The sequence below is a fragment of the Dreissena polymorpha genome, unplaced genomic scaffold (assembly GCF_020536995.1).
Source record: "Dreissena polymorpha isolate Duluth1 unplaced genomic scaffold, UMN_Dpol_1.0 chrUn014, whole genome shotgun sequence".
NCBI lineage: Eukaryota > Metazoa > Mollusca > Bivalvia > Myida > Dreissenidae > Dreissena > Dreissena polymorpha.
This window is the reverse complement of record NW_026273328.1, coordinates 355,529-380,015: the sequence shown is the minus strand read 5'-3', so window position 1 is coordinate 380,015 and position 24,487 is coordinate 355,529. Positions and strand designations below refer to the sequence as shown.

The window sequence follows — 24,487 nt, the reverse complement described above, 5'->3', positions numbered from 1 at the left end:
CGTACAACGAAACACTACTTCATTTTATTTCTTTGCCTACACTTTCACCGAATGAAAGTATTGGCCACCGGTGGAGCGAGGCATTAACGACGCGTTTGAAAAAATGTTAACATCTGTTATAGATCGTTAAATCGAGCGACATCGGTAACAATAAAAGTCTTCCTTAGTGATTAATTACATTTAAATGCTTTCACATAAGGTATAAGGTAAAGTATTGACAAACGTGTTAAAATTTCGTTGACAAGCTCGTTATCCTTTGAACTATTTTCATATGTCTAAACGAAACTTAGGGACACCAGAAAAACTGTGCGAACTGCATGAAACTGTACAAAATTGTCGATTCATCATCATCTTCATCACCATCAATTTCACCTTTTTAGTTTAAACCTATTTATTTTAGCTCGATTGCATAGAAAGTAATTCATACTTATTTTAAATGCTCTCGAGTCCGTTTCCTGGTCCTAGAACCATTACTTGGTGTCTATATGGGAGATCGAAAGAACGCTGCCACAGTGGGGATCGAACCCGTGACCTCCCGGTCGCTAGGCGGACACCATATCCATTACACTACGGCGACCTTTCACCTTAAGCATTATAATCATAATCATAAGCAACTAAAGTATCAGCATACAAAATATATTGGAAAGAAAACATATAAGACTCGCTTTGTGAAAAAAGGGTTTAATGCATGAGCGGAAAGTGTGGTCCCAGATTAGCCTGTACAGTCCGCACAGGCTAATCAGGGACGACGCTTTATGCCTAAACTGGATTTCTGCTAAGAAGAGACTTTCTTTAAACGAAAAATATCATTTAACCCCCTTTTCACAGAGGACGGCCCATAAACATATCGTGCGGTTTATGTTTTTGAAAATATGGATCAGTTTTGGATAAAAACAAAGATTGTTTAAGAAATAATCGACGGGTAACCGTTGTTATTGCGGAAATAACCAACGGTATGAAGTTCCGATGCGTAGGAATTAAACCACGAGGGCGTAGACCGAGTGGTTTGATAACAAGCATCGGAACGACATACCGTTGGTTATTACCGCAATTACCAACGGTTACCCGTCGATTATTTCGATTCTAACACGATTTCATTAATAAGTTATCCGCGATTTAAAGGTTATACATGAGAATTATATTAACCAAACGTCCACCACTTTTCCGCGAAAATGTGACGTCACCACAACAATTAAAATCAAATGACGTCGTCTTCATTCATAAACAGTGCGCGGACAATCAAAGTGACTTCACTTTAAACAACCGTTGGTATATCGGGGTAATAACCAACAGTAGTTTTCCTTCTTTGTATATAGAAAACAAGTCACGTGCCGTGGTATTATATAATATACTTCCCGCTCTTTTGTCCCGCTCTTAACAAATGTTCTACATGAAGTTAATTCAGAATGAAAACTTGTGTTTTCTTTACGTTTCCGTTTTACTTTTGAACATTCGTTTCTTAGTCCAAAATTATACAAGCGTAGGTATGTTTTCGTTCCGGAACCTTCAACACATTGTGCCATAGCTCGTAGCAGTATTCCTTTCACTTTCATACTATTTTGAATTAGATTATTTAATTAACTTTACACTTACTCACTTGTTTGCATTTTGCTAAATCATTTCTGGTTTTCGCTAGTTGCTGTGGTATAATCATGTCATATTTAACTGTGTCATCTCGATAAAAATATTTCCCAGAATAAATTTAGCTGAGCTTCGCAATTGATAAGCGTAGTTTTTTGCTCTTATTTAATTGATTACATGCGTAGCGTATGGTTACAATTACGTTGTCAAAAAAAATTTTTTAGAAAATAAATAACTCAACCTCTTATGAGTTTTTGCGTATCAAATTTAATTAATTACTCAATATTCAATCAGGTTCTTTACTTAAAGACCTGTTTTTGGTATTTCGCCCTCATTTAATTAAAAATATTATCATTGCTACACGAATATAGTAAATCTCTGTCAAATCAAAATGCCACCTACACCTTCCGCTGCTTGGAAGTTTTTTTAATGAAATTATCTGATAAGAAGTCGGCAACGTGTAACTTTTGTAGAGCTAATCTTACGTACATGGGCGGGACGTACAATCTTCTCAATCATGTGAATAACAAACATCCATCTTCTACATCTTCGAATGATGCTGGGGACTCTAAGAAACAGTCGTCAATGTCATCATTTGTGAGTACGCCTAAGAAAGTGTCTGCTTCCGAAAGCGAACGGATTGCATGTGCTATTGCGGACAGGATAGTGAAGGATTATGTGCCATTAAGTTTTGTTGAAAGTGAAGGTTTCCGTAACCTGATGCAATTTGTTGCTCCGGATTATAAAGTGCCTTGTAGGAATACTGTGCGCTCGCGTATCGTACACAAATACGAAGGTGAAAAGGAAGTGTTAACCTCAGAACAGTAAGCCTCAATCCCAACTGACACTTGGACTTCCAACTCCATGGAAAGTTATATTACTGTAACTGAACACCACTTCAACTGTGATTGGGATATGAAATCAAATGTGCTGCTTATTATGGCAATGCCAGAGCGTCATACTGGTGAGAACCTCGCGAATAGGTTAACTGGCTGTGTTTCCGAGTTCGGTATAGGCGGGAAGATAGACACTTGTTTTCATGACAATGCGCGTAACATGGAATGTGCCGGTGATAAGTGCGTTGAGTGGGGAGATCAAGGTTGCTTTGGACATACTTTACAGTTATGTGTTATACCTGCTATTGAGCCTGCATCCGTATCTAAGACAATCGCGAGGTGTAGGAAGCTTGTTGGTCATTTCAAGCACTCAACAACGGTAACTGCGGAAATGAAAAAACAACAGATGTTGGGCGAAAAGGAGCACGTGTTAATGAAGGACGTGCCCAGGCGTTGGAACTCCATGCAGCTTATGCTTAAAAGGCTGCACGATCAACGGTAGTGACGGACATGATACTTGACGGGAAATTCACGAAGAAATGTGTCTATGTTGCTTTTGAAAGATTACGAGTGGGAAGTTGTTTCTGAACTCTCGGAGTGTCTAAGTGTGATAACTGACGCGACCGCGTACATGTGCAGTGAAAGTGATGTATAATGCTCTGTGATAGATGCAATGACACCCATTCCATGAAAGGACCGGTTCCGTCAATGGTGATAATATTGTTGACAACATTATCGGCAGCAAAGAGAAAAGACATCTCCAACAAATTGTTATTACTACCCAGGACATTAGGTTCCACAAAAAACCGCTGCATTTTTCTTTAATCTTATAATTTCTGTATACGGGCCCAATAGAATGGCATTGTTGACATAATCTTAAAAACAAACAAGTATGAGGCAGGGTTTAACGCACGCAGGTCTGATATGTTTGTACAATGGTGGTCTGTATTTATATTTTTTTGTTTATGATGCTGACCCCTCAATATCGGACGTTTGTATACAAGGTTTGACTGGGGATTAATATTTAACCCTTTCCCACTCATTAATTACGTATCATAAACAAGTTCAGGCTTTTTTTCATTTTATATGAACGAGACGTTTTAAATTATCTTGATAATTTTGAAATGTAAAAATTTACCGTGTTGGGCATTTTTCATTACAAAGCTTATCTTATGTTTTTCACCTTTGTGTTTTTCTACTTGTGTTAATGCCACACTAAATAGCATGATTAGTATTCTCTGTTCAAATGCGTGTATCTTAGTCGTAATTAAGTTTTCGTCTCGTTTGGCATTGAAACTGGCGTTTCTTTTTTTTCTTTGCTTTGCACTGTTTTGATTTGTCAAAGCTTTATATCCATAAAAATAGCCATAATACTGTTTTTTTTTAAAATATCTCCTATACATGCAGCACGATTATGCTATAGCTCCCGCTCATTAGAATCCATCTATATCACTAATGCATCGCGATATTATCAATTATGTTACATTTATATGAAATATTATTATAATGAACCTTCAAATATATCGACGTCAAAGAGCCCCTTATGATCCTCCGATTGTTGTTTACAAAATTATCAAATGCTGATAAATAAGTTACTAATATTTTCACGCGCTCCTAATCACAACTTTGCAAGCGAAAGAAACGCACTAATTATATTGTTTAATTCCCCCTTTTTGTCAACGAGAAAACTTCGAGTTGTAACAGAGTGCCACACAGTGTGACTTTTATATTCTTGCTGTAACAAAACTTCCTCCCAGTGATATATTCAACACAACGTATAAAAAAAATATTATGGCGTGTCCACAGTCCGATCTTCGATTTATAAGTTTGGTTATACCGACTTTCTCTATGACACAAAATACTATTTTGTGTAATACTTGTCATTTGAGTTGACTTTACAGTCTAAACTTTGTCTTGAGAATTTGCTAATAAAACGCTTGATGCGAGAATCAATGTAATCATCAAAGGATAAAGGATTTACTAAACAGCCTTTTTTATACTTCTATATCAAACAACATAATACATGTTGCAAGAGGAAAAAAGACACTGTTTAATGAAGACCATTGCATACCATCACTATATTCATTCATCATGTGCCCTAGTAGTTAACATGTTTTAACTTAAACAAAATAATTGAATGAGTGTAAATTCTTCAGATTTTTTGATAATACAGAAATTATCCGATAAAAACCTGTAAATGTGACAAAGTGTTACAAAATGTGTTCCTGTTTTATTCTGAATTGTCGCTCCACCTCCCTTGACTTTTTTGTACACAGCTTCAGGTGTAATTTAACATTAAAGAGCAACAGCTGAGTCAAGATGGAACTTTACAAAACCCTAAATTGTTGTGTGTCATCACGTATCCGTTATTCACTAATTTAAAAGCACACAAGTACTTTCGATTCCTTTTTATACGATATGCATCGATTGAATTTGTGTGTATCTATACTTTATTTCAGGACAACAATATTTCACAATATCAAATTCACAAACAATACATCTATTTTACAAAAGTGTGCAAAATACACTAAAGCATATTTTGGCTACTTTCCGTCAGTCCCCACATCATTGTATTGAATACTTGAAATCGTTTCGATTTTGAGCAAAAAGTAAAGTTAAATCAAAGAAAACATAAAGAGACAACAAAATAAAAATGTTAATGTTACGAAAAAGCTCAAGGATATATCATCGAAAAAATAAGTGTTGCAAAAGTATGCCCATAGTTATATTAAAAACTATAACGTATACGCGGTCAGCGCCTTTATTATCCCTGTACAGTTGATGACGAGTTAATGGTGTGTACCCCTACAATTAAAGATTTTTTTTCAACAAGTGGGTTTGTAGTATTATTTGTTCATCATCTACGAATATGTATGATCTTGTAACTGAATATTTTTACCATAATTACTAATAAAATAATTACTATTTTCACGTTACCAGCTACTCTGGTAAGCCAAGTTCCAGATTTACGAATCATTTGAAATTTATATTTCCAACTGTATCTTAAAGTCAACCAATACAGCAAACAATCACTGATTTGTTCGAAAAACAACGAATTGCCAAATGTTATAAGAATACAACAACTATAGCTCCCATATGTTGCCTTAACCCTGCTTGCTTTTTTAAATACAAACATAAGTTTGCAATCCAAATTATTGTACTTTGTTGAAGTAAGCATTTGCCAAGCTGAACTGAATATTGTGTTTATGAACATGAACTACACGCATGATCAATGTTTTATTTTCAGCGCTAGTGTTTGTGTCGTAAACAATTATTGTCAAACCAATCGACTGTCAAAGTAACACATAACAAGCGACCTGAATGATTGTAAACTAGTTAAAAACATCTGCGTCAGAAGTAGTTAATGGCGACTAGATTAAAGGCAGTGTGTCTCTCATGATAATGCGAAATTAAATCGAGCGCATAAGTGTATTACATACATGCAGCTCGGCGGCAGATTATGATTTTTCAAAACTAGTATTCATGCGTGGTATGCCGTCATAGGGTTGTTAATAACGTTTGAAAACTCTAAGGTAATGAATTATGCATATTTTGTCGACTGCTGTCCTCAACAAAGCAAAGCAGCTATAAATGGCCTATTACTGCATTATCCACCAGTCTCCTGAAACTTTTGCGTATATAATGTGATGTGTAACGTCACACCCATGGTATTTATTAAATCTATTACCGTACACTTCTTGTAAAAAACGCAAATATCCACAAAGGGAAAATATATTGATCGTTGCTTTGCGAATTGTCTGTGCGTTTGATCTTCATTTTTAATGTTCAATATATAACAATACGGTGCCTTATCATAAATTGTACACTAGTTGAATAGATATATCATCCTAGGATTCACATTTTGTAACTTATGAATGCCACTGATCTCTAATAAATACACTTACTAACTTCTATAAAGTCTAGGTAAACATAACGCCTCGTCGATAAAAGCATAATATTTGTGTGCTTAGACACATTCACTAAGACCGTGGTGTTCCATATTTAGATCAAAGTTATTGAAGCGTTAATGTTTGGGTTTTAAACAATTATTGTCAAACCAAATCAACTGTCAAAGTAACAAATAACACACATCCTGAATGGTTGTAAACTCATTATAACATCTGCGTCAGCAGTAGTTAATAGCGACTAGATAAATGACGTTCTGGCATTGTGTGTCTCATGATTATGCGAAATTCAATCGAGCTTATTAATTGATTATATAAATGCAGCTCGCGGCAGTTGATGGTTTTTCAAAACTAATGTTAAATGCGTGGTATTCCGTTATAGGGTTGATAATTACGTTTGAAAATTCTAAAGTAATTGATTATGCATATTTTGTCGACTGCTGTCGTCAACAAAACAAAGCAGCAATAATGGCATATTACTGCTTTATCCAACAATCTTCAGAAACTTCTGCGTTGCGTTTTTTATTGAGACAAAGTTTTAAATTTTTATCGGAAAATTTCTGTAAAATAAAAAATCTAAAGAAGTCTACACTCTTTCACTTATTTTGTTTAAATAATTACTTGTTTACTACTAGGGGCACATGATAAATGAATATAGTGATGTTATACAATGGTCTTCAGTAGACAATGTCTTTTGTCCTCTTGTATAATGATACGCCATGATCGTAGGTCCTGTTGTGTGTGTTTTGTTATTGACCATATCAACATCGATATAGTATGTTGTTACAACGTGAAGCATTTGTATTTATTTCATATGTTATCATTATAAATGTTTAATGAGATTTATTATATTTGTTATGAGAATCATATCTCTCAATTAAAACTCAATACTCTCAGAAATCTTGTTCTTTTATCAAATTATTTAACTATGAAATGTCCCACTTCGTTTGAAGTACTTCAACATAAATACAAATATCACGATGAATAATAATTTCCACAACATTAACGATACTTAATCATAAATAAAGTGATTGCGATGAGGTATAATATATTTCAAAATATATTCACGGGATAAGATTCAGTGCACAGTGAAATTGATTGTGAAAAACCCTTGCACGTAAAACGGTTTGTCGCATTAATACAAAGGGTCAATCTGAACGCTTTGGACAGTGGGCTACACCACACCGTCTCTCTGATGTACGAAGGCGGCCGACATATTGGATTTGGAACTACTTTAGAAAACAAGATGGCGACCCCCTCGTAAACAGGAAAAATTAAAATGTGTGTTTTTAGCACGTTTTTTTCAAGATAACATTCTTTAAGTAATAATCTAATGTAAATCTGTGAATTCCCACAACGTACTTAAAAACTTGTTAAAATTTAAAGATGCCATTATTGACTAAGGAGTACTTATAGTATTGTTATCGAGTAAATTTAAAAATTAAATCGACTGTTTTGAAGTGTTTTCGTCATATTTTGTGACACAACGAGGATTGCTTACATAAACTTTATAACGTATGAAACACATCACTCATTGTATGAGCATTGATTGCCGAGTGGTCTAAACGGTAGACTTTTACTCCATGGGGTCAATGGTTTGAGCCCATTTTAGTCCATATAAACGGACTCCCAGAGCCTTTGATAATTTTTGTTATGGCGGCTCTAAGCAGCCCATTGGGCTATAAAGCTTAGAGTTGAATTATTGCAACTTAGCCCATTTGAGGGTAACACTTATATTTGTATTTAATTTTATTCTTGTTTTTTTTTATTGCAGCTTTTTAGATCCAATGTTTGCATTTATCAAAATAGCATAGAGTCTATTATGAAAAATAATAATTTGTAGAGTTCTTATGTTATAGTTAGATTTTGTGACATTACAATGATTGCTTATATAAAGTATAAAATAAATCACTGACTCTATGGGAGCACTTATGTCCCATTGGTTTAACCACTTGGCTTTTACTCCAAGGGTCAGTGGCTTGAGCCCAGTTAAGGGAGACTTCCTTTTTAAAAAAAATTTAATTAAGGTATTTTGCTTACTTATTTTGTAATGTTTACTTATCAATTTAAAGGGACTGTCCAACAGTCAAACGCGTCGTTCATCGCGAATAAATATTTTGGCAAACTAGAGGATTGCTTATATAGCCAAAAATACCTCCGCATTCGATGTGAACGTGGATGGTCGAGTGATAAAGTCGAGAGACATTTTACTCCAAAATTCCATGACTCTAGGGGTCACTGGTTCGAGCCCTGTGGGGGTTAACGTTTTTTTTTCTGTGTTTAAATTGTATTCTTATTTTTTACTGGAGATTTTTAGTTATAATGTTTAAATTTATCAATATAAAGCATTTAAAGCAGTTAATGACCAGCTTTAATACATGCCAAAATATGTTGGACAGTCCCTTTAAAGTATTTAATAACAAACTTCAATACATGTCTAATCTGTGAAAACGTCCCTTTGAAATAGCTAGTTTTCCTCTTACTGTACTTACATGCCCTTGTATTTTAAGATAGAATACTTTCCTCTCCAGAAGAAAGAGGTATGGGTTTGAATCCCATCGGGGGCTTCAGAGGTTGATTCATTTTAAGACAAATGTTAATATTTGCTTTAGTGTATCCCAAAAATAACCTTATATTAAATAAATAACTGAAATATTATTCAAAATAATGTTTGTTTCTATATACATTGTGATCAATTGACATGAACATTCAATTATGCAAGAAACATGTATGATTTGAGGGAAGAATACAACAGCAAACTTAGAATGGACATTCATTTTATATTGTTAAGTAACTAAAACTATAAATATTGTAAAGCTTTTGTATGACGTCCTTGCTTCTGGACAGCAGAACAGTTTAGGCATAAATTACTCTTGTTCTTTAGAATCAAAATTGATGCATTATTACTTAAGCAATGTTGATCTTTTTAAAAACTCGATGAATTGGGAACTGAATTTTTCATGTTTGTTGCTTGCAATTTACTGAACATAATGTTACTGGTGAACAAATGCCTTCTCTCTTTACAGGATGTTTTTTTCCATAAATATCCAGGTTAATTTGTATAAATACTGGGTAAGACCTCGTAACATATTTATATACATGTAAGCTATACATTTATGATGATGACACAATGTGTATCGCTGTAAATTTACAGAGAAAATATACTACAGCCGCATGCCACCAGAGTTGTTTAAAGGGCATTTAGAGAGTATTGTCCCTGACTTTTGCCCATGTTAACATATTCTTATAAACTAGAGGACCATGATGGCCCTGTATCGCTCCACTGCTAAAAAAAGGCTGAAACAAATATTCTCGGCATGTGCAAATGCTTAAATATAGGCCCTATTTAAGCACATGTACACTTTTGTTACTCCCTGGGCTGGGTCAAATTTAACCCCAGGGGCATAATTTGAGCAAACTTTGTAGAGGACTACTATACCTCACTACACACAAAATGTGGTAGCCCTAGGTCCTAGAGTTAAGGACCAGAATATGTTAAAAGTTTTCACAAAATAAGCAAGATATAAGCGTATATAATGTTCAATTTTGTGAACCGCGGGTCAGGACCTAAAGGGCATGTTTTGAAAAATGATGACGATAAGATGCCACTACAAACCAAATTTGGTAGCCCCAGGCCCAATGGTTTTGGACGAGATTTGTAAAGTTTTCACAAAATATACCATATATACGCATATGTTCAATTTTGTGATCCCTGGCGCAGGGTCAAATTTGACCCCAGGGGCATAATTTAAACAAATTTGGTAGAGGACTATTAGATGTCTCTACACATCAAATTTGAAAGCCCTAGGCCCAATGGTTATGGACGAGAAGATTTTGAAAGTTTTCAAAAAATAGGCTTTATATAAGCAATTTTCAATTGTGTGACTTTCTGGGCAGGGTCAAATTTGACCCCAGGAGCATAATTTGAACAAATTTGAAAGAGGTTTACCCCAGGAACATTCCTGATAAATTTCATCAGAATTGGACCAGTAGTTTAGGAAAAGATGTTTAAAGGAAAAGTTCACGCACGCACGACGGACACAGGACCATGACATAAGCCCCGCTGGCCTTTGGCCAGTGGAGCTAAATGTTTAATGGAAAGGTTAACGCACGCAGGCGCGTCGGACACAGGACCATGACATAAACCCCGCTGGCTTTTGGCCAGTGGAGCTAAAAACTGATTCTTTGTTTAGCGTGCAAAGAGGATGGAGGAACAATTGTTGGTGCCTTTTTAAAAGATTGTTTCATCGTGTGGAAAATTGAGTTAAAAATGTATACACAATAATAATATGTGGCAAAGTCCAACAATGTCTGTGGTTTTTCATGTAAAAACAGATACATAATGCCCCCTATTGCGCCGCTTTGAAGCCGTATATTTTACCTTTAACCTTTAAGAATGACCTTGACCTTTCAGTGCTCAAAATGTGCATCCATGAGATACACATGTATGCCAAATATCAAGTTGCTATCTTCAATATTGCAAAATTTATAGGAAATGATAATTTTTTTGGACAGACAGACTGACAGACAGACAGCTAAAAAGCTATATGCCACCCTACCGGGGGCATAACAAAAACTGTATTCTTAAATTGGTTTATGAGTGTCTCCACAGTATTGGAATAACCAATTTACACTTAAGGCAGGCTAAAACAAGGCTGATCCTTTACCATTCCACATCCAGGTTTATTAAATACTTACTGGTGATATGTGATCTTGAAAGGATTTTTAATATGTCATTTTTGGCAGCACATATAGGTTGGTTTTACAAATTCACTGAGTGTATACATTGGGCACTTATATAGCTCAAAGTGACCAAGAAACAAATTCCTGTGTTCTGATTTACATATTACATGTATTTACACTTGTAAAATTGCCAACAACAGCAAAGATCTTAACATTGTAAACTGGTTGTTTTGTCTTTATAACTAATTTTGAACATTCTTTTGTATTGTCCTCTTTATATTTACTTTCAACATATATATTATATTCAGTAATTGTAGATATCAGATGTTCTGTGATGTAAATGTGTAGGGTTCTTGTTACTTGTCACATCCATTTCCATTTCATAATGCCTTACCACTGATATAGGATATTAGTAATTTTTGATTATTGTATTTATGTAAACTTATTCGTTATGCGGATGAAAGTTTAATCCTTTATCCCCACAAAGATCCTTAAGAACTTGAAAATTGTATTAAATGGTTAGTGGATAACAAACTGTCTTTACACCTTGGAAGAAATGAATATATAGTGTTTGGTTTTAGAAATTATCTAAAATGTGTAAAATGTAATGATCACACTATTGTTTCTCAATCATCTGTTGAACACTTTGGTTCAATATTCGACACTGATCATTCTGCTACATCTATTGGTTATAATATTATTAAAAAGGTGAACTCAAGAATGAGATTCTTGTATAGACAAAACCACTGTTCAAATATGGAATTAAGAAAATTGTTATGTAACTCGTTGGTTCAATGCCATTTTGACTATGCTAGCTCTTCATGGTACAATGGTATTAGTAAACAGTTAAAAAATATATTACAATATGTACAGAATAAAGTTGTTAAATTTATTCATCGATATGACTCTAGAACATCTTTGAAAGTTAAAGGTTTTAGTAGTATTGGTTAGTTTAATGTTCAAAACAGAGTTAAGCAATCAACACTCAACCATGTTTATACAATTGTTAACAAGAAATGTCCTTCTAACATGACTTTTTTGTATAATAATTTTAGTTTAGTGTCTGATATACATAGTGATAACAGTAGACATAGTAAAGATAACTTTTATTTACCTAAACGTCCTCAAGTGATTGGTTTTACCAGCACTACTTTTTATTATAAAGAGATCGAAGACTGGAACTGTCTACCTGCTGATGTAAAAATCGTTAAGAATAAATATGAACTTGAAAACAAAGTGAAAACTTCTCTCACAGACAATATGAAATTGAAAGGAAATGCTGATTTTATTTTTTACTAGCTGTCTTATTGTTTAAATGAATGTTGTATGTGATTGGTTTGTTATAAATATATATAACATATACTATTTGATCTCAAGACTATAGTCTCAAGTTTGAATAAATGATATTTTTATGCGTATTAATGCCACCATTTTTGTACATTTACCACCCATCTATAGGGCTCCATTGGAAATAAGTTGCAAAACTTTCATGGGACATCCAGTGGTATATATATCATGTCTTGATTTCAACATCTTGAAACTACTTGTTATTTCAGATCTCTGCCAAATACAATGACTAGTTACTTGTAACTGAATTTAAATGATTAACTTTGACTGTGATATTCAAAATGTGATCTATCAATGCATTGTGATCCAAAACCTGTGATAATTGTTTTCCAATTGTTAAATGTTGTAAATTGACTGTATTGTATGATCTGTACTTGTATGACATATATTCATATGCATGAATAAATCAATATTAAGATAAGTGTGACTGACACTGTTTCCAGACATATTACAGTTAAGTTACTTCATGTCAGTGAATGGCAGTCAGGGATGGAAACTATCTTTTTACAATTGTTGCCTGCACTGTCGACCATATTTAGTGTTTTTGTTTCCCAGCCAAAGAGTACCAACCCAAAACCATGGGCATGTCTGTGATATGTATCTTAAAGGTTATTAAAATATAAATAATATAAATTTTAACAACACCACTGCTCAGTTTTAACATTTCCATACAGTATGTCTTATTTTGAGAGGCCATTCTGAATTGAGTTCATTTCCAAGGGCAAAGGTATGCCTAAATATGTGAATATTACCAAACTGAACATTGTTACACTGTCCCTAATTTTGATGGCACTGGATTGTTTAAGGCTTTAAAAAGCTAGTTGCCTGGCCGGGATAACAACATCTGAAATTAAAATGCCTAGGATAAAATATAAACAATATCTGCCAGAAGAACTGTATGGTTGCAATCATCAAATGTACAAAAACAATGGTTTTTAAAATTCAATTGAGCTCCCACTCATTCCATTCCGTGAAGCCTTTCAGGTGTCTCAATACTGATAATAGCCCCACTGAGGGCCGTATGGCTATGGTCCATATACAGTTTGTGACTGCCTGGTTGTTCACTATAATGCCACTGGGACCAACGTGGAGTTTACTTTTTCGATTATTACACCGAAGAGTTTTCTCTGTACCACTGTACAGTGTTGTACGATTGTTTATGGTATAGAACATAAAAATATTGATTAAATCTCAAAGTTTATTGCCCGCAGCCGAACATCAGCAATGTTGCAATGAATATAATTTAAGAAATACTAATTCTTTTAAGTTTGAATAATGTTGTTGTTTTCACTTCAATAAACAACTTAATTGGCTTTCTTAACATTTAATTAAACTTTGAATATTTTGCACGCAATATTATCTAATTTTAAACAATAACATTAATAAATATTCTATTTTATTACTCCTTATGGTCCTTATATACCTATTTATCGTTTTATTTAGTGCAAACGTAGTGGTGTGTAACCCGAACTATATTTTCGGTGTAATATCTTCCGCCTAGAGGCGTTAGACATATCCTTCCACCAAATACACCCGAGAGACGATCGCCCTTATTGCGGAATTGTCCTAGGATTCCCGATTGACAAAGGGTATCCAGTATTGGATGATTCAGTGAAACATGAAACTCGCACGGTAAACAATTACGTGGTCGATTTTGTAAACCGCTAACAGGCATTACATTTGTGTGTCGAGGTATATCGATTCATCTTGTTTGTTATACATGTTTAAATGAGACTTAGAGTATTTTAAGATCGTTAAAGACCAATCGACTGTATTAGAACTCATTTTCCGAAGATAAATATTGATTTGAATAAACTTGGGGATAGTGTATGCAATATATTTCTGTGTCTAGGTATAGTGATTTATCTGGTGAATGCATGTTTTAAAACTTTAAATGAGACTCTCAGGGCCGTAAGAGATCCGTTAAAAACAATCGACTGTAATAGTGCTCATTCTTCTTGAATACTATTATTGATTGGAATAAATTTGACGATATTGTTGTGTGCGAGCATACAATTGACACCTTTAGATCAGCTACTATACAGTAGGATTAAATAAATCCACCCTTTTTTCGTTGTGCCCATTTTGAACGACTCTGCAACGTTCGCATCAACTTCTAGATAAATGGGCGTTCCAAAGTTGTATCGATGGATATCGGACAGATACCCATGCCTCTCCGTGGACGTGAAAGACATTCAGGTAAATTTATCATAAATACATGTCGACTCTTTGCGCTATTGAACTAAAGTATGATGTAAACGTTTTGACTTCTTCTTTGATTACACCATCGATGGATATTAAATAGCTTGGTGACTTTTATAAATCAGCCCAGAGATCGGACGTCTCTCGAATATTGTGTGCAGTTAAACGTCTATGATATATTTACAGCACTGGAGTTAATGTCACTTATAATGTCGATATTCCACCCAATCCAACAAATTTTCTTTTTATCTTATGCTCACAAATTAATATTTTTATACGTTTGCCAATCCGTTCAAACCAATTTCCCTTTTGGCGCCCCAAAATATCATTACCGCTTTTACAATAAGCGTTGCAAATAGTTCACAAGAAAACAAACGTTGAACAATAACTTTTTTGTATTTACAATGCAACACACATCAAGTGAAAAGAAAAAAAACCCACCGATAACATCATTTAAACAATAAATAATCATATGATGACACAATTTGTTTATGACATGTTGTCGTATAAATATGCGGAGTCTATTTATAGCGTAAATAACATTAACAGTGTGTACATGTATTTTCAATGGAAGTTACTCCGTATGTTGATATAAATATTCATCGAAGAGTTCTCGCTCTTGGTGGAAGAATGTGTGGGGGTCACAATGGGGTAAAAAAATAGTGCCGGTAAATCGATAATTTTCACTGATAATTGTCACTGTTTTAACAGTGAAATTATCAGATCTAATTCACTGATATTTCTTTATAAACCACCGGAAAGCATAAAATAAATCTCACTACTTGATGCAAGACAGCTTGAGACTGTCTACTTTTGTGTCACTGCGTCAGTCCCCTTAGGAAATACATTAAGGTAGAAACAATTTTGGTAGGATTATAATTTACAATATAATACATTTGCTATTTGAGTACTGCTGTTGTTGGTAGCATCAGCATAGATATTGCAACCAGGGTGTTCACTTGGATCATTGAGGTACCAGTTGTTTTGACTATAACGGTTTTGGAAAAAATCGCTATTATAATTTTAACATGTCCTTAATGTTGTTAGAACGAATTCTTTGTCTTACGGATTATCCTAATGTAATTGTCTTATTACTTTTGAAATATTGTGTTTGTAGTTGTATTCGACATACCCGTCTTTTGGTGATATATTCAAACACAACCTAGTAACTATCTGTTTATTGTATGTGTGCATTTATTAGCAAATAACACTAGTTTATTATTAGTTTCACTGATCCATTACAAAGTATGTACTAGTTTAATTAAAATAGTATGTATTTCTGGTGTTATTAAATGCCATTTATAAATCAATTAATGTTAGGCTTGATTTGAAACAAATATTTAATTAACTTGGTAAATTTGGTAATTTTATGAAAACATCATTAACAAATATAATTAAATCCGGTTAACGTATGCATAATAAAAATGTATTATTTTAAATTCAAATTACGTTTTTGCGCCATTCAATGACTGTAAGAAAATATAAATATATGTTCAGCAATTTATGTTTGCAATTACTAAGGATTTAAAGCTGAATCGCTATTTTAACTAACAGTTTATATGACATTCATTTTCTTGTATACTTGCTGTAAATGATATTTCTTAAATTTAACTGAACTGAGACAACAGTCATCTACGAACAGAAGAAGAATTTAAAAATGCATTGTTCTCATGACGTCGTCAGCAGAAATCCGTACAAATGCTAGTCGTTGTATTGTGTGATCAGCCAAGCATTGGTTCCGGCAAAAAAAACGCTGCCGAAAGATACCAACAGACGGTTTAAAGTAGTAAACTTTGGCAGCATAATACCAATGCACTGAATGTTATTCAATGAAACCAACGGATTGTTAAAATCCTTTATTTATTGCAGCATATCGATCATGTAACTAGTCTCATGTGACTTGTTCAATCAATGCCTTATTTGTTTAGGACAAAGACGACCAAACAATTAAGGTGGGGCATTTGACGCAATTAAAACTACATTACATATTCAATGGGATATTCCGTTGTTAGTGCTATACCATTATATTTGTCACTCAACAATTTGAAAAGCATTTAATATGCAATTACGATATTCAAAGTTCAGTCATAAAAACTTTACTTAAATCCTCTTTTTGATTTGATTGTCTACCAAACAAATTTATTGCAAAAACGCTAATGATTAGGAATGCAATGTTAATGTGAATGTTCATGACTTACGCATTCTTGATCACTGGGATAAGTCACAGTCTTTTGTGCTTGTTTAAGATTTAGAAAAGAACACACGCATGGTTGACTATTATTAAATGTAATATAATAATTAAATAATTTATCTTGAGGAAAAAATATTTGTAATGTATAAACAGATTACATATGAGCAGGAACATTTACTACATCAGCTCATTTTCGTTAAATAAGACTTGAATACACATTAATTAAATTCTACATGTACATTTATATTTTGTAACTGCGTCCTTCTTAATATGTATGAGAACGCACATAATATGAGTTTAAAATAAACAATTATCTGGCATTATTCACCATATGATTGCTTTTATGTTGAGTTTAAAGTTATGTGTTTCTTACAAATTCCTTGCAATGTTTTCCTATCCTGTCGGATTACGGTTACCACTGCAATCACTTGTATATTCCTCTAATATATTGCATGAGTAATAGTTTGAAACTTTTTTTCATGTAATGCAAATCGGTTCATAAATTAGACTTTTCATCGCCATCACACTAGAGGCTATAGGTTGGCTTAATCTTGATTGGATTTGGTCGAAATGTATTTCTTGACGAAATTTACGCCACGGTCGAATGATCAAGATCAATAAGTCAAATCTTAGAAAAACTTTCATACCACTCTACAAGCCACATTCATTACCCTCTCTTGGTGAAAATTGGCAACAATATTTATCATGACAATATCTCGGTTTTGTTGGATGTTGGGTAAAGTAAAATCAAAAACAAGTTCGCAAGGCTCAATTTTAGAACAAATGTTTAGATTGACAACAGTTAGCTCGTTCCTATACTAGAGGCCACACTTGTTACTTAATATTGTAACAACACATTCAAAAAGTTTGCATTGCAATCTAAAGTTTCTTTAATTTGGCGTCATGACCTTCGCTACCTTGACAAACAGTAAAAATCGATATTTTATCTATTTGTTGCCATGGTAACAATGGTCACCATCTGCAAAATGTCTGTACATTAAAGATTTCACCAGCATATATGAATGGCACTTTTAAATTACATGTATGATGTTTACATTGTGCGAAATCTTTAATGGATTGAAATCAATACACTGTAAAATATGTGGATCTTTTCTATAAAAAAGGACATGTTGCACTATGGCTCAACCTATTTTCTTAGATTTTTTTGTTACTATGTATTAAATAAATATCATGTTGAAATAAAGATCATTGACTGTAAGCAGTTTTATTATATATTTGACAAAACGTAAATATTTATTTTTTTCCTGACATTTAGACAATTTTAATGAAAATATTTTATGTAAATTCGTTACCATAGCAACCACTGTATTCAAATGATTGTTTTTGTTTGCACATAAAATATGAAAAACATGGTCAGTTTAACTAATGCATTGAATCTATGTGTGAATGCTATCCGGTAAATATATGTATAATTTATTTACAAAAGAGTTTGTTGTCAATGTCAATTGATATAGAAAACCATTATTTAGCTATAAGATCGTATAAGGGTGCATGTGTTCAAAACTCAATATCTCAAAAACTATTATAGATAGAAACCTAAAACTTTGGATGTGACTTATGTTTGCATTCATCTTTTAAAAAATTACAAAAAAACAAAAATGTGATTTTTCCTCGTTTGTATTGATTTCTGTAGCCTATGACACAAATAATGATTATACAAATATTTTGTATAAAACATACCCATCGGATATGTGAATTAATAATAATCAATCAATTAGTATTAATTAATATTTTATACATTGAGTATTTGTATTAATTGTCATATATTATTTAAGGGGATAACCAATACAGGTAACTTGAAGATACATAGTAACATTTTCTACGTTGTTTAAAGGAAGGTTGTTTAGAGTCTTGCAAAATCTGATCTTAAAAATAAGTATAATGTTTCTGCTAGAATATTTCATTATTTGAATGTAAAAGGCTTTTCGAAAGAGCTTACCGGATACAAATACCTTACTGTACTTTTTATTGATTCTAACCCAGAATCGGGCTTTAACCATAAATCGATTTACTGTAACGGTATTTACGAAATCAATTCAACGGGTTATAAACTACCTGAAACGACAACTGAACAACGAGTTATTGGAAAGTGTTTTATGCTGATCCCAAGTAATCTTAGTATCCTATTGATATAACCAAAGAATGCGGATAACTGATACGAACCAGTTGACGTGTTTAAAAGTTTGGTTTCGAATATCGATTTCAAACACTATACTGGGACTATTATCAACGTGGTTATTACCACTAAATTTGGTCGAGCTGCAATAAAACTGATACAAAGGTCGTGTAAATGATCCTGTTATGGTAGAAGGAACTTTATAATTGATTTGTTTAAAAATCAAAATCGGACCTCCTAAAAGTTCTGTTTTTATGATGTCCGACAAGATGGCGCCTTTTTGTAACCGTCTTGAGTTTCATCACAATATCAGAACATGTGGCATCTGCTGCATCGTCGTCTCGGCCTTAAAAAGGGAAGGGTACTACCACTCGGTACAATCCAGCAGTATCTTAATCTCCTGAGCTTTATTTTGACCATGTCCGCTAAAAGCTGGTTGTGTAGGCACTTGTTAACAATACGATTCCCCCGCTAGACCATCGAGACAGTTTCCCCTGTCATTAGGCGCAAAATGGCATTTTCTGGACATAAGTCTCAAGTATGTTTTTTTTTTAACCGCTTCCCTCCATGCGGGATCAAGCAATGCGTATTCATAAGACTATGAAAACACCCCAACATAAGAACTAAGTTGTTCAGGCAATTACTTTGTAGCGCATAAATAATGACTTTGACAGCGTTCCACTACAAGATTTGGTCAAACGATACAATGGCGGGAAGGATTTTCTTTATGACATGGTTGCAAGATGAGTTTTTGTTTTAACATAATTAACGATTTGTTCCAACAGTACATATTAATCTTATTCAAGAAATTGACTGACGACTGGTAATGTTGTTGAATTCCTTGATGCAAGATATTCGCATCATTCCTTGCTAACGAGTCCTGCTAACAGCTAAAGGCGACATCCCACCAAATATTGACCCTTGAGTTCATAATCCAAAACTCGCGTAAAATCATCGAAAACTGGCTTATGACAATCACATCAGGATAGGAATGTTCATCTTATTTCCAGTATTAAGCTCCGAGGTCAGTTGTCATGGAATCCTAAGGTTCGTTCGTAATGTAGAGGTAATAGTTGAAACGACACCCATCCCAAATACCTTTTGCGTCAATCGTGGGAACACAGTCAGCGGTAAATCGAATATACTTCACAAACAAATCAATGTCACTATCCAGGACATAAGATTTCATAAAAAATCCGCTGCAGTTTTCTGCATCATAACTTATATATATAGACAGCCAATACAAGTTCGTGAAGAGTATTAACAATGAACTCCGAACGATACAGATGATGGATTTGTGCAGCATGTCCCATCTGTAATAATGCTATGACATTTCGTTTTGTGTTTTCCCAAGAATAATGTCCCCAGTATTGTAAGCAGACCAGTCATAAGAGAAGGATAGAGCTGACTGAATATTTCATTTTTAATTTTTCACGTTTCAAATACCGATTTTTCAAGGTAGAAACATACCAATTTATATCAATTTAAATTAATCTGGAAGAAAATTCAAGGATAGCGCGCTTCTCTGACTATTCATCCAATGCCTTTGCTTATGATATATCTTAATATTTGCGATGTCTAACAATAACAATAGCGCCAAAGCCTTCTCCGTCGGAAAGACGAATATTGCCATTTAAGTGTGATTGAATTAATATGTTTTTTCTCAGTAATTGCCATATGGCTTCAAATAAGGATTGCGAGTGTATCATCGAATTATATGTCTCAAAAGTTTAACAGTAAGTATTTTTACACAATGCTTTTTTAGGTAAGAACTCGTCTTTAGGCAGTCTTCATATTTATCTTCGTCTTAAGGACGACAAATTTGATTACGTTTTATATCGGGGGCATTATGAAACTCTTTTGACAAGGATTTGAAAGACCGAATACTTTAACTACACGAATTATTATAAAGCCCGTATGCCGCATGTAGATCTCGTACATATAATTAAATCCTAACCTCTACAGCACGTCCTTACTCACCTGAGCGGAAATCAAAGACGTCTTAAATTGTCTCAGATTAGTTATCCGTACTTACCAAGCTAAAAAGCCAATGCAACAGAAAAACCAAAGAGTATGCAATCTTTATGTTTGTAAAAACCTTCAATTCATTTTCTTTTATACAGCACTGCAATATTATTTTCCAACGTATGTGTTAATGATTTCATTATTTGTGTACTGATGAGAAGAGTTTAGTATCGGCATCATTGACAAGATTGTCCTTCCGCTTCATACTAGCTTAATGCTCGTCACCCCCTTCCGCTTAATAGCAACCCAGTTATTTTTTTGGAATGTTCAATCTCCTCCCTTCATATTGGGAATTCACCTTGACTTGCCTTGCTGTGCCTGGACTTATTACAACTGCACTAATTCGTTAACTATTTCTATAAACAGAGACACAACTTACTTGTTTACTGATTTGATTAAAAAGGCTTCAATCTACCCAGAATAGATCTAATATAATATAATTTGTAGTAAAGAAAGTGAGTCAGGACCAGCTTTGGAAGGGCTTGCACATCTACCTTTCTGGTCATGAGGTGGGAATAATTGTCAAGGACAGCCTGTTGACAGGAACGATCTAGAGAACAATAGCAGGGCTTGATAATCACTATATAATGCTCTATTTTGGTGTTCTCTCCGCTGCCCTACTGAACTAAAATGACAATGTGTATAGTCTTAATTACATTTTTAAGACAAGGCAAATATATAAGTACATTTTAGAAATGCCAACAGACTGATGAGGCTTGTACTATTTGGATTTCCCTATGTTTCCCTACAATTGCTCATTATATGAATTTTGATGGAAAGCTTTTGACTTTCAAGCAAATAAATTATAGATGTCAGTCAATTTCTCCTATGGATTTCAAGTTATTTGTTAATATCTGAGCACCGGTATCAATATTATTGAATCTTTGATTTTTATGGCAAACAACTGAATACTTTCATAGAAACCTGAAAGAAATTAAAAGTTGAATAGTTTGCACATGTATACGACTTAAAATAAAGGTCGTCAATTATGTAAGCCTGTAGTACCTTAATTTTAAATGCTTCTCAAATTCGATTCTAAGAGGCATTACATTAAACAGATGCAATTTTTCATAGAAATGGTTTAACTAAGGTCAAACATTTTTATATGTTTAACATTTTTATCCCTGGCAGGGATAAAAAGGTAATGTGAATATTTGAGGATTTAATTGAATGCACGACTTACATTAATGGTACCTTTGGAGTTATGTACTTCCAGATACGGCACCTGACAGCTCAAGGCATGGTATTAATATCTGCTTAACAGGAGCCTAACTTGCTTTGACGAGGACAAGGGAAAAGAGAACACAGTCGTCTTCTTCATCGTCTACGTATTATTAAACTAAAGAAAAGACGTATATCTCAGTGATGCAGTGAACTATTTACATAATGCTCATGTTACAATTGTGTATAGGCGTATCTCGAATACATTTAAAGAGGCATCAACATCACTAAAAGGAAACTATTATTATGAAAAATTGAAATCCATGCGAACCGCAATTATTGCTTCCATATTTATTGTATGTGTTTAAACTCTAAGAGAGCATTATTTCCGTTTTGTTTTAAAACAAAACTAGCAATGCAGTCTGAAAAATTGGTATGAATAGGTGTTAAGGTACAAGAGTGAAACTTCTAGGTTTGCTTGATTGCTCGTTCAACAAAATAAATATTACAATAATTCATGGATTTTAATGTGCGTTTTAAAGCTATCATAATCCCATTATTCATGCTCATATAGTGAAGTGTAAGTTATTTGAACACAATATTACACATGTTTAAAATTAATAGTTTCATGGTTGTTTTAATTGAACAGTTTCGGTTAGTTTTTTACATGTCTATGTTACGATACATTAACAATGCTCAGAAAAATGTCTATACCACTGACAGGACTTATCAGCAGAGGTAAATGATCACAATAACTTAATTTCAGGATGAATTAAAATTGGTTGATTAAGATTGACATACTGTTTTCAGGTTTAATGAACATTGTTGGATTATCTTTATAAACAAAATTTCAGGATACATTAATGATAGCGGAAGGTTGAATTTAGAAAGATTTGAAAAATACCTAGCGGATCTTTCCAAGGTAAGTCCAGTGTCCATAAATAACTGTTATATATTATAACATATCTAAAATGGTTGAAACTATAAGGCCGAGCAGAACGGATCACATTCAACAATATCGCCTGTCATTTATCGTTATGACACTCAATGACCGTATGCTATACCCTTCGAAAATTCATTATGCATAATAACACTTAATATTTAATATTGTACTTGGCAAGTTGTCATTTTACGACCTTAAACCTGAGCCAAATGTATGTTTTTACTCATAGTTTTGTGTCGCAATTGTTGTGACTTTTATGTGTATGAATGAATAACTAGCTGTTGCAAAGTTTATATACCTTAAGAAAAATGTGTACTAATTGGATAATTTGGAAAGTATTTTAGCAAGTTGACATTCCTAAACGTTTTATTTTGTTCTTAATGTGTATTTAATCATTTAAGCATGTATAAGTTGAAAAGGATTGAGTTGCTCGTAAAGTTTGCATTGAACGCTCGGTTAAAAAAAGACAATTAGATAAAAAGTGCACTTAAGTACAACAAAAAGAACGGATTTCATTATCAAGCTTTGTGAATACGGACTCGGGCCTTAAAAATTTACAACAGAGCTGTATCCTTTGTTTCAGATTGACTATGATACGTTTTGCGAACGAATCAAAGAAAGGTGTAACCAGGTATTGCATCAATTGTTAACAATTGAAAATATTTTTCTTAGTTTTATGTTGTTATACATTTTCAATTTAATTATAGTGAATAGCAATATTCAATGTGTTTATATGTTCGGTAAAGAATGTTTTAGACTGAGCTGCAGTTGACATCTTTTTGATTCGTTAATATCTACCGGAAAAGCTAACAGTTAGACAATCAACTGTTTGCTTATCTGGTGCAGAGATGTCCATAGTTAGACAGACAATACATCTTGCTTCTCTACTCCGTTACATAATGTTTAATTGTGTGTGTTTTGTCAACACCTAGCGTTGATTTGAAGCACTGAATTGAATACATTTAATGACAATTACCAGGACAACAACCAGTGCTGTTGACATATTCACAACAATTTATCGATGGAATGAAATTACTCATGAAGCGTTATTAAAGGCCATGGGTTAAACCATGGTTAAAAGGGAATGCGTCGCTTGACCAGCACTTATTTCTACTTTACAATCTATTCTACCAAAGGATACGTCCATAGCTAGACAGACTACGAACCAGTTGTCAACGCCGGAGAGCCCTGCTGATGAAGCTGATGAGGATGGTAAGCCTTTTAGAGACGGATCGGATAAAAGCAAATTGCAATACTAAACGACAATTACCTTATATATTTTTTCCTGTCATATATTTGAAACAATTTATTTTTGGTTTGCGAAACAAAATATAGGTATTTATTGAAAAAAAATAAAAATGCATAAAAAATACTAGTTATTACCTTCGATAAAAATATAGAATCTTTTTTGGATGTTTATAAATTTTGTAATACCCCTTAACATAAACAGTATAAAAAGCCAAACTAATTGATATA

At 33.6% G+C, this 24,487-nt stretch overlaps 1 protein-coding gene across 3 annotated transcripts in view; it reads left to right on the top strand.

Moving 5' to 3' along the window:
• Positions 1 to 14,134: 14,134 nt before the first annotated feature.
• The window catches only part of LOC127863549 (5'-3' exoribonuclease 1-like), an 82,258-nt gene continuing 71,905 nt past the window's right edge, over positions 14,135 to 24,487 (top strand). For 2 of the 3 annotated variants that reach the window (XM_052403105.1, XM_052403102.1), the window contains exons 1-3: positions 21,753 to 22,990; positions 23,595 to 23,642; positions 24,148 to 24,223. The gene's annotated coding sequence lies outside the window, so the exon portion shown is untranslated. Of the gene's footprint in view, positions 14,552 to 21,752; positions 22,991 to 23,594; positions 23,643 to 24,147; positions 24,224 to 24,487 lie in introns of those variants that run through there. The other variant, XM_052403103.1, reaches the window with a different exon arrangement.